Raw genomic sequence first — 14,388 nt, 5'->3', positions numbered from 1 at the left:
GGGAGGATGAACCCTGGGCGCCCTCCCAAGACTATGGTCAACACGCTCCTAGAAGACAGCTGCGCGGCTAATGTAGATGAACTGAACACACTGATGAGGGAGAGGGAGAAGTGGAGAGTCTGTCATCGTGCCCGACACCGGCCCCCTAGGCCTGAGTCGACGTAGTAGTAGTAACCACGCCTTGTTACAGAATAAGAATGAGATAGTGAGCCCATGATGACCAGCAATATTAATTCTCTACCAATCTCATTTTTATTCTCCCCACATTTCTCATCAACTCTCCCCTTTCACCTACACACTAGGGAAAAGTTACAGTGTACCCCTAACACATTACCGCATGTACAGGATACTGTCAGTGATGTGGGGATCTGCACTGTACGCATTTGATATATGCCGTATTTAGTTGGCAGTGATGAATGTTTAACAGAACTGCCCCCTCAACCTGTGATGCAGGCGGCCGCCTGTCTGCTGTTTATTAATGTTCACGTGCCTTCTCTTAAGGCGGGGGACTTGGGAGACAAGCGGAGAAAAAAAAATGTCCCTTTCCCATCTGCCTTTGCTGGTTAGCGAATTGGGAACAGTTCATGTAAATAAACAGGATGAAGAGGTGACACTACAAGAGAGACAGAGACACCATGATTGCCTTATTTTTCAGTCAAGATGGTACCAATGTACACACTCCCTCGGTTAACACCTTCCACAGAGTCCACAAAACTTTTAATTCTCACTTCTTTTATGTCTGTGTTTTCATCTTAAATGTGTTTCTGGAACTGTGAGAGCCTGTGATTTACATTTTGGAGACTGATCGAGTGAAATTGCTGTCTCCGAGAAGAGAGCGTCCTCGAGGTGAAGAAACTTCCAGATGACATTCAACTCCATTTCATAGATTAAAGCATTCATTAATCGCTGGTTAAAGCGTCGAGGCAAACAAATTTCAGCGCTGAATGCCTGCCTTTGGTTCGCTGATGGGATCCCTCCCCACCGGGGAAAGAGTCTGTGTCGGCCTACGTGGGAGCTCGCTGTGGCCGGAGGGTAGACCTCTGTTCGAGTGGTGTCTCTCTTTCGAAGATGTTGGAGGATATTACCGAGTTGCTATGTTTATGGTTTGCACTATTGCATTCATGGACAATAGGCTTTTTTCAGTCTCACGGCTTTTATATTCTGTTCTTGCCCGCCCTTCCTTGGTTTTCGTGTGGAGAGAGGGCGTTCAATGTTCTTGTTGTGTTTCGTGTAGGGGGAGGGGGTTCGGTATTCTTGTCGTTTTGTGTGGGGGTGGGGGGAGGGTTTTGATGTTCTTGCTGTGTTTTGTGTGCGGGAGGGGGAGTTGAGGGCTGATGTTCTTGTGTGTCATGTGGTAGAGAGGGTGTTTGAGGGGCAATGTGCTTGTGTGTTGTGGGGGAGGTGTGTTTGGGGTTGATGATTGTGTAGTCGTGCCTTTTTGTGTGGGGGGTGGGTGGGTGGGTATACTGTTTCTCTTTGAACGACTTTCATGGTTTTTCCTTGTTTCATAGCTATCTAGATTAGATTAGCTTAGATTATGAGGACACGCAGTCCTCTTTTATTGTCATTTAGTAATACATGCATTAAGAAACGATACAATGTTCCTCCAGAATATCACAGAAACACAAGACAAATCAAGACTGAAAAACTGACAAAAACCACATAATTATAACATATAGTTACAACAGTGCAAAGCAATATCGTAATTTGATCAAGAACAGACCATGGGCACGGTAAAAAAAAGTCTCAAAGTCTCTCGAAATCCCATCATCTCACTCAGATGGTAGAAGGAAGAAAAACTCTTCCTGCCATGAACCTCCAGCGCCGCAAACTTGCCGATGCAGCACCCTGGAAGCACCCAACCACAGCCGACTCTTGAGTCCGTCCGAAAACTTTGAGCCTCCGACCAGCCCTCCAAAACTGAGCACCATCTCTGCCAAGTGCTTTGACCCCAGCCCCGGCAACAGGCAATAGGAAAAGCCGAGGATTTGGGGCCTTCCCCTCCGGAGATTCTCGGTCGCACAGTAGTAGCGGCAGCAAACCGGGCATTTCAGAAGTTTCTCCAGATGTTCCTCCGTGCTTCTCACGTCTGTCTCCACCAAATCAGGATTGTGCACGGCCCCTACTTACAAATACAATATAATTTCGGAGCGGCCACGCGTGCTGCGTCGCGTCGCCATCTTCTCCTCCCCTCTATAGAGAAGGCAAATCTCGAAGTTGTATACTGCATACATCCTTTAATAACGAACGAACCTTTGAACCATTATCCGCATGCTGTCCCTTGGGAACAATATCAGTAAAGATGTTAATTTCCACATAGATATTAGAAATGACTTGGTGTACCTAACAGGTACCCCTCTTGACCCCTGGCACTCCATCTGATTTGCAGCTTCCACTAACTAGGCAAAGTAGTCTCCGATCAAACCCAAGCAAGAGCAAAACCAGACTTGTGTGCAGCACAATCCCTGCTATTCAATCGCTGATCCTCCCCTCTCCCCAGTTACTGTCTCAAGCTGAAATAGGCCAGTCGAACCTTGGCATTCCATTTGACCCAATGTTCTCAATCTCACTTTCCTTCTTTAAAAACTTGTGCTTTTTTTAAAAAAACAAACCAGTGCCACCCTTTTGCATAATCTGCTTACTTGGCAAGATTTTCAAATGTTCTTTGTTAATGCACATTGGGAGATGTAACAATGTCAAAATGTAGCAGTTTGATAGCAAGCTGGAATTGTCAGAGAGAAGCAGAGACACAAAGCTGGCAAGGAAAAGGGATATTTCCCTGTAATCAATTCTCCCCATGTTTTCAAACCTGCCCCCAGATTCCACCACTGACCAGGACCCCAGAATTCATGGCCCTGAGTTAACCTACCAACCCACACTGCTTAGGGAAGTGGAAGGAAACTGCAGCACCCAGCGGAAACCCACACAGTCACAGGGAGGGTCCTGCAAACTCCACACAGGTAGTACTGAACCTGGGTCGCTGGAGCCACGAGACAGTAGCTCTCCTAGCCATGTCACCTCAGGTAGGGACAAACACAATCAGATCAGTTTTATTATCACCGGCATGGGTAGTGAGATTTGTTAAATTTACAGCAATGGTACAATGCAATACATGAGAATACAGAAAAAATGCAAGTCATTTACAGAAGGAAATATGTATAATAAACAGTTAAATTTAAAATAGCACAAAAATGGAAATAATATAATCAGGTTTATGATCACTGATATATACTGTGAAATTTATTGTTTTGCAGCAGGGTACAGTGAAATACATAAATCATATTACAAGTTACAGTAATATTTATATACTGTATTAGTGGTGCAAAAAAGAGCAATGAAATAGTGAGGTATTTATTGATGGACCTTTCAGAAATGTGATGCGGAGGGGAAGAAGCTGTTCCTAAAACAGTGAGAGTACGCCTTCAGGCTCCTGTACCTGATAGTCTCAAACCCACACACAGGGCAGAGACAGGGAACGGGGACTGGAGATGAGATCAAAGGGGAAAACAAACAAACTTACAATAGGGCTAGTTGGAGAGGAAGTAAGTAAGTGAAGATGATACTCAGAGACAGGGATATCGCATGTGCAGACACAGTCAGTGAAACAATACAAGAGCCAAGTACAGCAAAGGGAAAAGATGTAAACGTTAACAAAGAGGGCACTGACTGGGAAGTCACACCGCAATCTGGTTCACATCCAAAATAACATATCAGTGTACAGTAACAGCCAAGGAAGCGCAAGATTACCCTGACATTGAGTTTCTGCACACCTTGCACTCTTGCTAATCAGCGGTAGTCAAAGCATTCAGACAAGCCTACATTCCTGCATGCAATATGACCTTCACTGATTCTGCCAAACGCCAAAACCCCACTGGTAGTCTCCGCTCACATTTGCAAACTGCTGCCTTGAGCAATGCAGCAGCACTCCGCCCATTTGTCAGCTAGGACTATGTCCTCGAGTTGCCGCTCTGGGAATCTTCCAGCTCCGGGGATCCATGAGCATGGCTGTCACTCTGGGCTTGCTACCTCTCAGCCAGTAAAAGGGCTAATGAGCACAAGGCGGCCATGTGTGCACCAGAAACTTCCCTCTGTCACTGCCCTGACCTTTGCAGAACAGATACTACACTAAGGGCACTCAGAGCCACAGCCTGAGGGGCAACTTCAGGTCCATCCCAGGAAAATTAATCTAAATTAACACACCAGCACAGTACAATCAACTTCCGATAGTCGGGCTTGCTGAGGGCCTCGGTGATACTGCACTCTCAGATTTTACTCAAAAACACTTAATTTGTTTGTTTTTCTTTTGAAGGTTACACAGCACATTAAATTTTCCAGTGAATCCAGAGAGTTTAAGTGGGCCTAGGAAATGGGGCCCAGGTGATCCAGATGTCAAACCATCAATAACCGGGAAAGGTCACACGGGAAATGATCCGTGTTACTGCGCTGAGGGACTGCTGCATTTAGTATGATGAAACATCAAACCGAATCCTCTCCTCTCAGGTGGAAGTAGGCACGTCCTTACGACATTATTCTCTGGAAAGAGGGGGAAGGGGTGACTCTGAGATTTTCATGTAAATGGCCATTCCTCTGTAGTCGCTGAGAGACTGACGGACCGTTATTGCAATGGCTGGAGCTTGGTGGATTCAGTGACAGAAGAGCTCTTGCAGCCAGACCTGGACAGAGCTGCCAACTGACAGCCGGCCCTGTGTGTCTGGGGTTGACACTGGCACAACAGCAGCGGCGAGGTCAGCAAGCTGACAGGGGAGCAAGTTACACTCCGGGATTATGACAGACAGCAAACCAGGGTGGAGCAAGCACTGGCTTATAATTAAACTGCTCAACCACCTCACACAGGGCAAAATAACGACTGGAGCAGACACACACGACTACATCAAACTTGTATTTTTAGAAAGCCAAGTATTTTGGATGACAAACAACTCCCAGAATGTTAGCGCCTGGTGCACAAGCAGAAATGGTGCCTTTGTGCACAACTCCTTCCCCAGCGCAATGACTCAATCTTTCTAACATGACATAATTTTGCAAATGTCCAGTATTGCAGTCCATTCTAACCTGCTGGGGTGAACTGCTTCTACCAATGCCCATATGCCTGGGTTTAATGCTGGGATTGTTATGCATCTCCTCCATTGTAACACCCTCACCCTCACCACTCCATGCAGGGTCTTGCTCTGCGTGGTTCAGCTGCTTTGAAGTAGGAGGCCACTCAATGAGGTCATAGCTGACCTGACTGCAATCTCAACTCCACATCCCCATCTACCCCCATTAATCCCTCACCCCTTAGATTATGAGGACACGCAGTCCACTTTTATTGTCATTTAGTAATGCATGCATTAAGAAATGATACAATGTTCCTCCAGTGTGATATCACAGAAACAAAAGACACATCAAGACTGAAAAACTGACAAAAACCACATAATTATAACATATAGTTACAACAGCACAAGCAATACCGTAATTTGATAGAAGAACAGACCATGGGCACGGTAAAAAAAAAGTCTCAAAGTCTCTTGAAAGTCCCAACATCTCAAGCAGATGGTAGAAGGAAGAAAACTCTCCCTGCCATGAGCTTCCAGCGCCGCAAACTTGCCGATGCAGCACCCTGGAAGCACCCGACCACAGTCCGACTCTCAGTCCGTCCGAAAGTTTCAAGCCTCCGACCAACCCTCCGACACCGAGTACCACCTCTGCCGAGCACTTCAACCCCAGCCCCGGCTGCCAGCAACAGGCAAAGCCGAGGATTTGGGGCCTTCCCCCCTGAGATTCTCGACTGCAAGGTAGCAGCTGCAGCGAACCAGGCATTTCAGAAGTTTCTCCAGACGTCCTCCGTGCTTCTCACGTCCGTCTTCATCAAATCAGGACTGTGCATGGCCCCTATTTAACAAGTACGATATCATTTCACCAGCGAGGCCGCGCGTGCTGCATCGCGCCGCCTTCTTCTCCTCCTTTGCTTTATCATGAACCTCTCTACCTCTGTTCTAAAAATACTGAAAGACTCTGCTTCCACCACCTTTTCCGGTTCCAAAAGCAGAGACAAAGAGAAAACAGTCTTGAATGGATGGCTACTGTTTTCTTTAAGAACAGACACCTTCCTAGTTCTAGATTCCCCCTCAAGAAGAAAGGCCCTCTCCACATCTACCCTGTATGTTTCCATCAAGTCCCCTCTCACTCTTCTAAAGTAGTGGACTCAGGCTTGGCCCCTCCTACCTTTCCCCATACTACGAACCATCCAATCCCGAGCCCAAAATTCTGATGCACTTTAACAGCTACAGGGTGCATTGCATTGACGTGTGGCTGTTCCGAAAAATGCAAGCCATTGCTCAGTGCAAGAGACCAAAAGAGAGAGCGTCTCTTTGATTCAAAGGTATTACTGAAGCCAACATGGAGATGTCGTCCATCTATGAGACGTCCAACTGTAGCATCTGCTCTCTCTCAGTTGGAAGAGTAGGAATGCTCCCACTCATGAAAGGCAGATCAACTAAAATATAAACCTGCTAACGAGAGGAAAGATGTTATGAAGGTGGAAAGAATGCAGAGGTGATGTTACCAGGTTTTAAGGGATGGATTCTGAGCAGGTTGGGACTATTTTCTTTGGAGCATTGGAGGATGAGGGGTGGTCTTATAGAAGCATATGGAATCACGAAGGACACAGTCTTTTACCCCCGGATTGGGGAATCAGGAAGTAAAGGACTGAGGTTTAAGGTGAGAGGGGAGAGATTTAATAGGAGGTTCAGCAGCAGATTTTTTATCCAAATGGCAGTCGGTATATGGAATGAGTTGCCAGAGGTGGTGGTTGAGGAAGGTACATGGACAATATTTAAAAGGCACTTCTGCAGATACATGGATAGGAAAGGTTCAGAGCAGGGGCTCCTGACCGTTTTTATGCCACGGACCCCTACCATTAACTGAGAGGTCTGTGGACCCCAGGTTTAGAGGGATGTGGGCCAAGTACAGGCAAATGGGAAGCTGCTTAAGTGGGATTGTGATCGGCTAATGAGGCTTTTTCCATGCGGTAGGACTCCAACGCGAGCAATGTAGTCAGGGCCGTGATAGCTAAACTAATCAGGTGCCGCGGGAAAAAAAAATTTACAATCCAGAAAAGAATTTGCAGACTCAAACGGATTTAGACGTGGCATTAAGCAAGGCACTTCTCTCTACTGCTGTTTCTTATAAGGAACAGATGGCAGGTAGTTTGTGACGATATAATTCAGCTCTGCAACCTCTGACCCAGTCAGGAGAGGAATAAATTGCATGCAAAGCATCAGCTCGTGGGGATATGGTTATGTGAACGAAGGACGACCGTATCAATCAGGGGAAAGAGCACCGATATCTGCACGCCCTGTGAAGTGCCAGGGTGGAGCGTATTGATGGCGTGGATTAATTTCTGCTCCACACACTGTCATCTTGATCCTTGCCAAGAAGGTGTCAGCCTCACCAACTACTCTGCCCATGGGCAAAACAAATACTCTCTAGCCACAGGGACACCCTGTTTCCCTTGGGGGAACCAGCAGAAATCTGAAACAAAAGCATGGAGCAGAGGTCAGTAATCAAAGGTCATTCACGGACTTGCTGCACGCCCTCTTCACTCCAATGATGCCACTCAACCTCCATCTTCTCCTGGTCCAGTGGACACTGACTATGGCCCCAAATAATAGAACATGGAACAGTAAAGCGCAGGAAAAGGCCCTTCAGCCCACAATGTTGTGCTGAACCAATTGAATTAGTACTCAGATGGCCAACCTAACTACTCCCTCTGCCTGCACAATGTCCATATCCTCCCATTTTCCTCACATTCAATGTGCCTGTCTCAACATCTCTCGTCTCTAATATAGCTGCCTCTACTGCCAATCCAAGTGATGCATTCCAAAACCCCACCACTGTGTAAAAATAACTTGCCCCTCACATCTCCTTTGAATTTACACCACCCTCTCTCACCTTAAATGTATGCCCTTTGCTATTTCAACCCTGGGGGAAAGATGCTGTCTGCCAATTCTACCTATGCCTCTCAGTTTAATAAACCTCAACCAGCTCACCCTTCAGCCTCCGCCACCCCAGAGAAAATGACCCCAGTTTGCCCAACCCCTTGCTGTCCTCTAAACCAGGCAGCATCCTGGCAAACCTCTTCTGCAGCCTCTCCAAAGCCTCAGCATCCTTCCTATAGTGAGGCAACCAGAAAAGTATGCAGGTATCCTCATACGGCCTGACTAGGGTTTCATAAAGCTTCCTGACTTTTGAACTCACTGTTTCAACTAATACAAGTATGCCATATGCTTTCTTAACCACCTTATTGACCTCTATAGCCAAAGGTCAAAGTTCAAAACAAATTTATTATCTAAGTACATAGATCGTATATCACCATATACAACAGTGAGATGTACTTGTGGGCATACTCAATAGATCCAATAACCATAATAGAATGAAGTGACCAGACCCAACAGGGTGGACAACCAGAGTGCAAATACAAATGAAATAAATAAATAAGCAATAAATAGAGAACATGAGATGAAGAGTCCTTGAAAGTGAGCCCATTGAATCGAATAACTGTTCCTGAGCATGTGGCGTGGGGCCTGAGGCTCCTATACCTGACGGCAGCAGTGAGAAGAGAACACGACCTGGGTGGTGGGGGTCCCCGATGAAGGATGCTGCTTTCCTGTGACAACGCTGTGTGTAGATGAGCTCAATGATGGCGGGGGGGGGGGGGGCCGCTCAATGATGGCGGGGGGGGGGGGCCGCTTTACCCGTGATGGACTGGGTCGTATCCACTACTTCTTGTAGGATTTTCTGTTCAAAGGCATTGGTGTTTCCATACCAGCCTGTGATACAACCGGTCAATATACTCTCCACCGCACATCTACAGAATCTGTCCAAGTTTTAGATGACATGCCGAATCTTCGCAAACTTCCAAGGAAGTAGAGGTGCTGCCGTGCTTTCTTTATAATTGCACTTACAGTACGTGCTGGGCCCAGTACAGGTCCTCTGGAATAATAATACCAAGGAATTTAAAGTTGCTGTCCCTCTCCTCCTCTGATCCCAGTGAGGGCTGCCCCATGGGCCTCTGGTATCCTCCTCCTGAAGTCTACAATCAGCTCCTTGGTCTTGCTGACATTGAGTGAGAGGTTGTTGTTGTGGCACCACTCAGCCAGACTTTCAATCTCCCTCCTGTATGTTGATTCGTCATCACCTTTGATTCAGCCGACAGTGGTGTCATCAGCAAACTTAAGTATTGTGTTTGAGTTGTACTTAGCCACACAGTCATAACTTAGACTGCAAGATCCCTCTGCTCATCATTACTGTTAAGAATCTTGCCCTGCACTGTCACTTTACATTTGACCCACCAATATGCAATACTTCACATCTGGTCAGGTTAAACTCCACCTATTTCTCCACCCATATCTGCAACTGATCTCTATCCCATTGTCGATCTTCTGTGCTATCCACAACACCACCAATCTTTGTGTAATCTGCAAATTTACTAACCCACCAATCTACATTTTCATCCAGGTCATTTATATACATCACAAACAGCAGCGGTCCCAGTATAGGTCCCTGCAGAACAGCATTAATCACAGACCTCCAGCTAAAATGAGCACCTTCAACCACTATCCTGTCTTCTATGGGCAAGCCAGTTCTGAATCCACATGGGCAATTCACCATGGATCCCATGTAGCTTAATCTTCTTAGTGAGCCTCTCATGAGGGACCTTGTCAAACTCCTTACTAAAATCCATGTAGACAACATCTGCAGTTCTACGTTCATCAATTACCCGTCATCTCGTCAAAAAAACTCAAATTGTTGGTAAGGCATGACTTACACTGTACAAAATATGCTAGTTCTCCCTAATTACACCATGGTTTCCAAATGCCCATAAGTTCTATTCCTGGGAATTCTCTCCAGTTACTTCCCTGCCAATGACACAAGATTCACTGGTCTAGTATCTAGGATTATCCCTGCTTTTCTTCTCAAATAATGGAACAAGATTAGCTACTCACTGGTCATCCAGGACCGCACCTGTGGCTCAAGAGGACACAAAGATATTGGTCAATACAACTGCAATCTCTTCTCTTGCCTCTCTCAATAACCTGGGGTACATCACATCAGGCCCTGCGGATTTATCCACCTTAATGTCTATCCGATCCATACTCCTAAGTTCATCACTTTTCCCCATAATACTCCTAGCATTAAAATACACACACTTCAGACAATTGGCCCTATCATATCTAATACACGAGGGGCTCCCAACCTGGAGACCATGGACCTCTCGGTTAATGGTAAGGGTCCATGGCATAAAAAAGGTCGGGAACCTCTGTAATCGATGAACTTCCTCAACACAGACTAGGAATCTGACCTACACTGGTGGAATTTTTAAACAATTTTCTTATTTACCCAAGATCTACTGGGAATAAATATTAGAATGAGAAGTCAGTGACAAATGGACATTGGAACACAACATTTCCAATGAACTTCCCATTTGAGGAGATGCAGAAGACTGCAGATGCTGCAATCTGGAGTAACACACAAAGCACTCGAGGATCCACAGAGAGAAAAGGGCATTTGACATTTGATCGAGACCCAGTCCAGAAGGGACCTGACCACCAAGTTTCTCCAGTCTTTGTGCGTTACTCCACTTGAGGAACACCTTTTAATTACAACGATGTCTCAAAGTGCTCTCCAGCCAGTGAAGTATTTTTATATTGTTGTGATGTAAGAAAATACTCCACAAAGAAAATACCTAAAACAGAAGAGCAATAACTTTAAGATCAACTTTACTCAAGTGCAAGCATTAGCCAGGGCTCAGGACAGAACACTCTTTTTCCTTTTCAAACTATTACTCACTTCCCCTCAAGGGGTTAGATGGTCTTATCATCATCATGCATCATGCTGCATGATGTGGGTGATCATGGATCATGCTGCATGATGTGGGTGATCATGGTCTATTAACCATAATTATTCTTGGCAAATTTTTCTACAGAAGTGGTTTGCCATTGCCTTCTTCTGGACAGTGTCTTTACAAGATGGGCGAGCCCAGTCGTTATCAATACTCTTCAGAGATTGTCTGCCCAGCATCAGCGGTCATATAACCTGGACTTGTGATATGAACCAGCTGCTCATACGACCATCCACCACCTGCTCTCATGGCTTCACGTGACCCTGATCGGGGTGGAGGGGCTAGGTAGGTGCTACACCTTGCCCAAGGGTGACCTTCAGGCTGGCGGAGGGAAGGGACACCTCACACCTCCTTTGGTAGAGACGCATCTCCATTCCACCACGCAAAACTGTTATCACGGGATCTGGCTCGAGGGGTCAGATGGGATGTTCGTTTACGTCCCAATAACCCTCCTGCTATCCACAGCTGCCGACAGTCTTTCGATGGGGTTTTGCCGCGAGGTACTGTTAAAACTACAACGCAGCTGCTTGATGCCTGGGCTCGATGATACACGCTGGGTTCAGCTGGCAGTGAACTGCAGGGCACCTTGCCACAAATCAGAGACATCCTGGTTCAGAGGCACAGGCTTTGCCAAAAGTATCATCCTCTTGGTGAAACCCTGTCAGACTCAGCCCCCCGACCTCCAGCAGGTGAGTTGGAGGCGCTTGCTATAATCTTGAGGCTTGGGGTTGTGTTTTGGACAGGGTAAAGTCACAACTTGTTTGCGGTTGTCTGTAGCCAAGCATTGTTGTTTCCCACAGGCTCATCTGCCTTTCAACAGTATCACAGCACATTTCATTGTCCTTCTTTAGCTGCCTATGCGTCAGGTATCGTGTCAACTGTACGAACACAAGGTTTTACTTTCGGTTTAAGTTTTCCGGAAGGTCAGCTCAGCTCCGAGGCAAGGGTATCTGCACAGCCCAGGGCATCGCTTTATTGAAGGGGCAGGAATCAAATGGGAAGAGGCAAGTTCACAGTCTTCATGTATTTGATACACACACAATGGAATTCTCTTGGCAAATGAAACCTCAATAGCAAAAGTCTGTAGCAATCAGCACTTGGAGAGGGAAGAGTTAACGGGAGGAGTGGGGGATGCAGGCAGAGTGTGATGTGACACCAGGGTGTACCATACACTGTGTTAAATAGCTTAGATAAGATAAACTTGCTCCAGAGGAAAGCAAGCCAGGGGTCAGAGGTAACAGTGGAAAGTAAATCTAAGTCAGTTGTGTGTCAGGGAAGACAGAGGGGTCAGGGTGCAAGGTGGGGACGATTGTCAGACGGAGACAGGGGCAGCTGCTGGCAGTCCGGGTGCACGACTGGAACCTGGGGAGTGTAAGGGTACGAGGCAGGTAGGGGCGTGGGTTCAGAAACATGGAGGGGTTGGAGAGATGGGTTAAGGTATGGGCAAGTCAGAAGAAAAATTAGAGGTGGAGGGAGCTGATAGAGAGGGAGGGAGGGAGAGTTAGAGGTGGAGGGAGCTGATAGAGAAGGAGGGAGGGAGAGTGAGAGGCAGAGGGAGCTGATAGAGAGGGAGGGAGGGAGAGCAGGAGGTCAGAGCACAAGAGGGGAGGCGGGGGTTGGAGATCTGCAGGAGCCAGAGTGCAGGGAGCAGGAGCTGGGTTTGAGAAAGAGGGAGCTGGGGCTGCCAGAGGTCGAGGTATGGAAGACGAAGCCAGGGCACAGGGAGCGGGTTGTGGAGGTGGAGAGTGGGAATGGATCCGGTCTGGGGAAGGAAGGAAGTGCCGGAGGGGAAAGCGTATGGATAGTTACGGTTTAGGAGGGAATACGGGGTAATTGCAGGCAAATGGGACTATTTTAGATGGTCGGCATGGCGGAGGTCCACTTCCGATGAGTAGCAGCAGGAGAAACGGGGCAAAGAGCGTGGGGGAAGGGGAGTGGAAATTCGCAGGGAGAGTACTGGACTAGCAGAGGGACATTAAAAGATCAAAGTACATGCAGTACGTCTCCATCGACATCTGCTACCGAGATTCATCATCTTGCAGCCATTAACAACAGAATAAAGACGTACACACAAAGACTAACAACCAATGTGCAAAAGACGACAATCTGAGTAAATATAAATAATACTGACAAAATGAGCTGTAAAGTTCATGAAAGCTAGATCATTGGTTGTGGAATCAGAATTGAGGTGAGTGAAGTTATCCACGCTGGTTCAGGAGCCTGAAGGGTAATAACTGTTCCTGAACCTGGGGTGGTTTCTGGTCCCTGGGCTAGGAAAAGTTGATCGTGCGCGGGCTGAGCGGCTCCGACTGTGAACAGGATGGGGGGGGGGGGAAGACGCTCCGCTCCTTTCATTGATCTCATACCAACCAACTTTACTGAAAGTGAAAAACGAGCCTTGAGCGGCCAAACATAAAACACACTCGAACGGCCAGGGTTACAGCATTCAACTTCTCCCAAATGACAAGTTTAAAATCAAATCAAAAGCCAAGTTACTGGCCAACTTATTTCTCTGCCCAGCCATGCAGGTGACGGTCCTCTGGAGAAACAAGGCTGCCGGCTGGGCGATAAAACGCCGTCGTTCCCTTCATGAAAGGGACACGGCGGTAACCAGGGGGCTTTGAATATCCCGCCCCAGACCACTAGCCGGAGAAGGGGAGGGTGGTGAGGGGTGAATCCCCTCCAGGTATTCCGGGAAGGGGGTGAAGAGGGCGAACTGGCTGCGCTTACCTGCTGTTCGGCTCCTCCACGGATCGCGGCTGTTGCGGCAAGAGGGGACGCTCAGTGTGGTCCGGACCGCATTGTACCCAGTCCGGAGTAACCTTCACCCTTACGCGATGCCGGAGTTCGGAGCCCCGGGCTCCCCTCCCCTCCCCTCCGCTCCGCTCCGTCCCGCGGGCTCGACGTGCTAGGGAATCAGGTGACTAGTCAAGTCCTAAAGACCAGCGGCGGAAATTACATCAGCCCCCAACAACAGGACAGCACACACAGATCCTCTCTCCGTTCACATCTCACCGCTCTTCACTCTTGCTGATGGTCCTCAGCGGGAGGAGTTGGTTTCGTCCAATCAGATTCCACCTTCCTCAAACTGACCCCCCCCACCTGACCTGACCTGCCTCCTGTACCTGCTATCTCACCTAATTCAACAGAACACCTAGCCCTCAACAATCCCAATCTGCCCTGCCACATCCAAACCACACCTGCCATCCAACTAGACTCCCCACCTACCAACTATTATATATACCTCTGCCTGCTACCTAGCCCCACCTCCAGTTGTCACTTAGAACATAGAATAGTACAGCACAGTACAGGCCCTTCAGCCCACAATGTTGTGCCAACCCTTAAACCCTGCCTCCCATATAACCCCCCACCTTAAATTCCTCCATCTAGCAGTTTCTTAAATTTCACTAGTGTATCTGCCTCCACCACTGACTCAGGCAGTGCATTCCACGCACCAACCACTCTCTGAGTAAAAAAAACCTTCCTCT

The 14,388-nt window shown here is 47.5% G+C and overlaps 1 protein-coding gene across 2 annotated transcripts in view; it reads right to left on the bottom strand.

The window, feature by feature from the left end:
* The window catches only part of plekhh1 (pleckstrin homology domain containing, family H (with MyTH4 domain) member 1), a 283,094-nt gene extending 269,238 nt beyond the window's left edge, over window positions 1-13,856 (bottom strand). The window contains exon 1 of one of the 2 annotated variants that reach the window (XM_072265032.1): window positions 13,631-13,856. The gene's annotated coding sequence lies outside the window, so the exon portion shown is untranslated. The remainder of the gene's footprint in view (window positions 1-13,630) is intronic. The other variant, XM_072265024.1, reaches the window with a different exon arrangement.
* Window positions 13,857-14,388: the final 532 nt, after the last annotated feature.

The sequence above is a fragment of the Mobula birostris genome, chromosome 1 (genome assembly GCF_030028105.1).
Source record: "Mobula birostris isolate sMobBir1 chromosome 1, sMobBir1.hap1, whole genome shotgun sequence".
Taxonomy (NCBI): domain Eukaryota; kingdom Metazoa; phylum Chordata; class Chondrichthyes; order Myliobatiformes; family Myliobatidae; genus Mobula; species Mobula birostris.
Note: the sequence above shows the minus strand (reverse complement) of the source record. Positions and strands in the feature narration are given on the sequence as shown.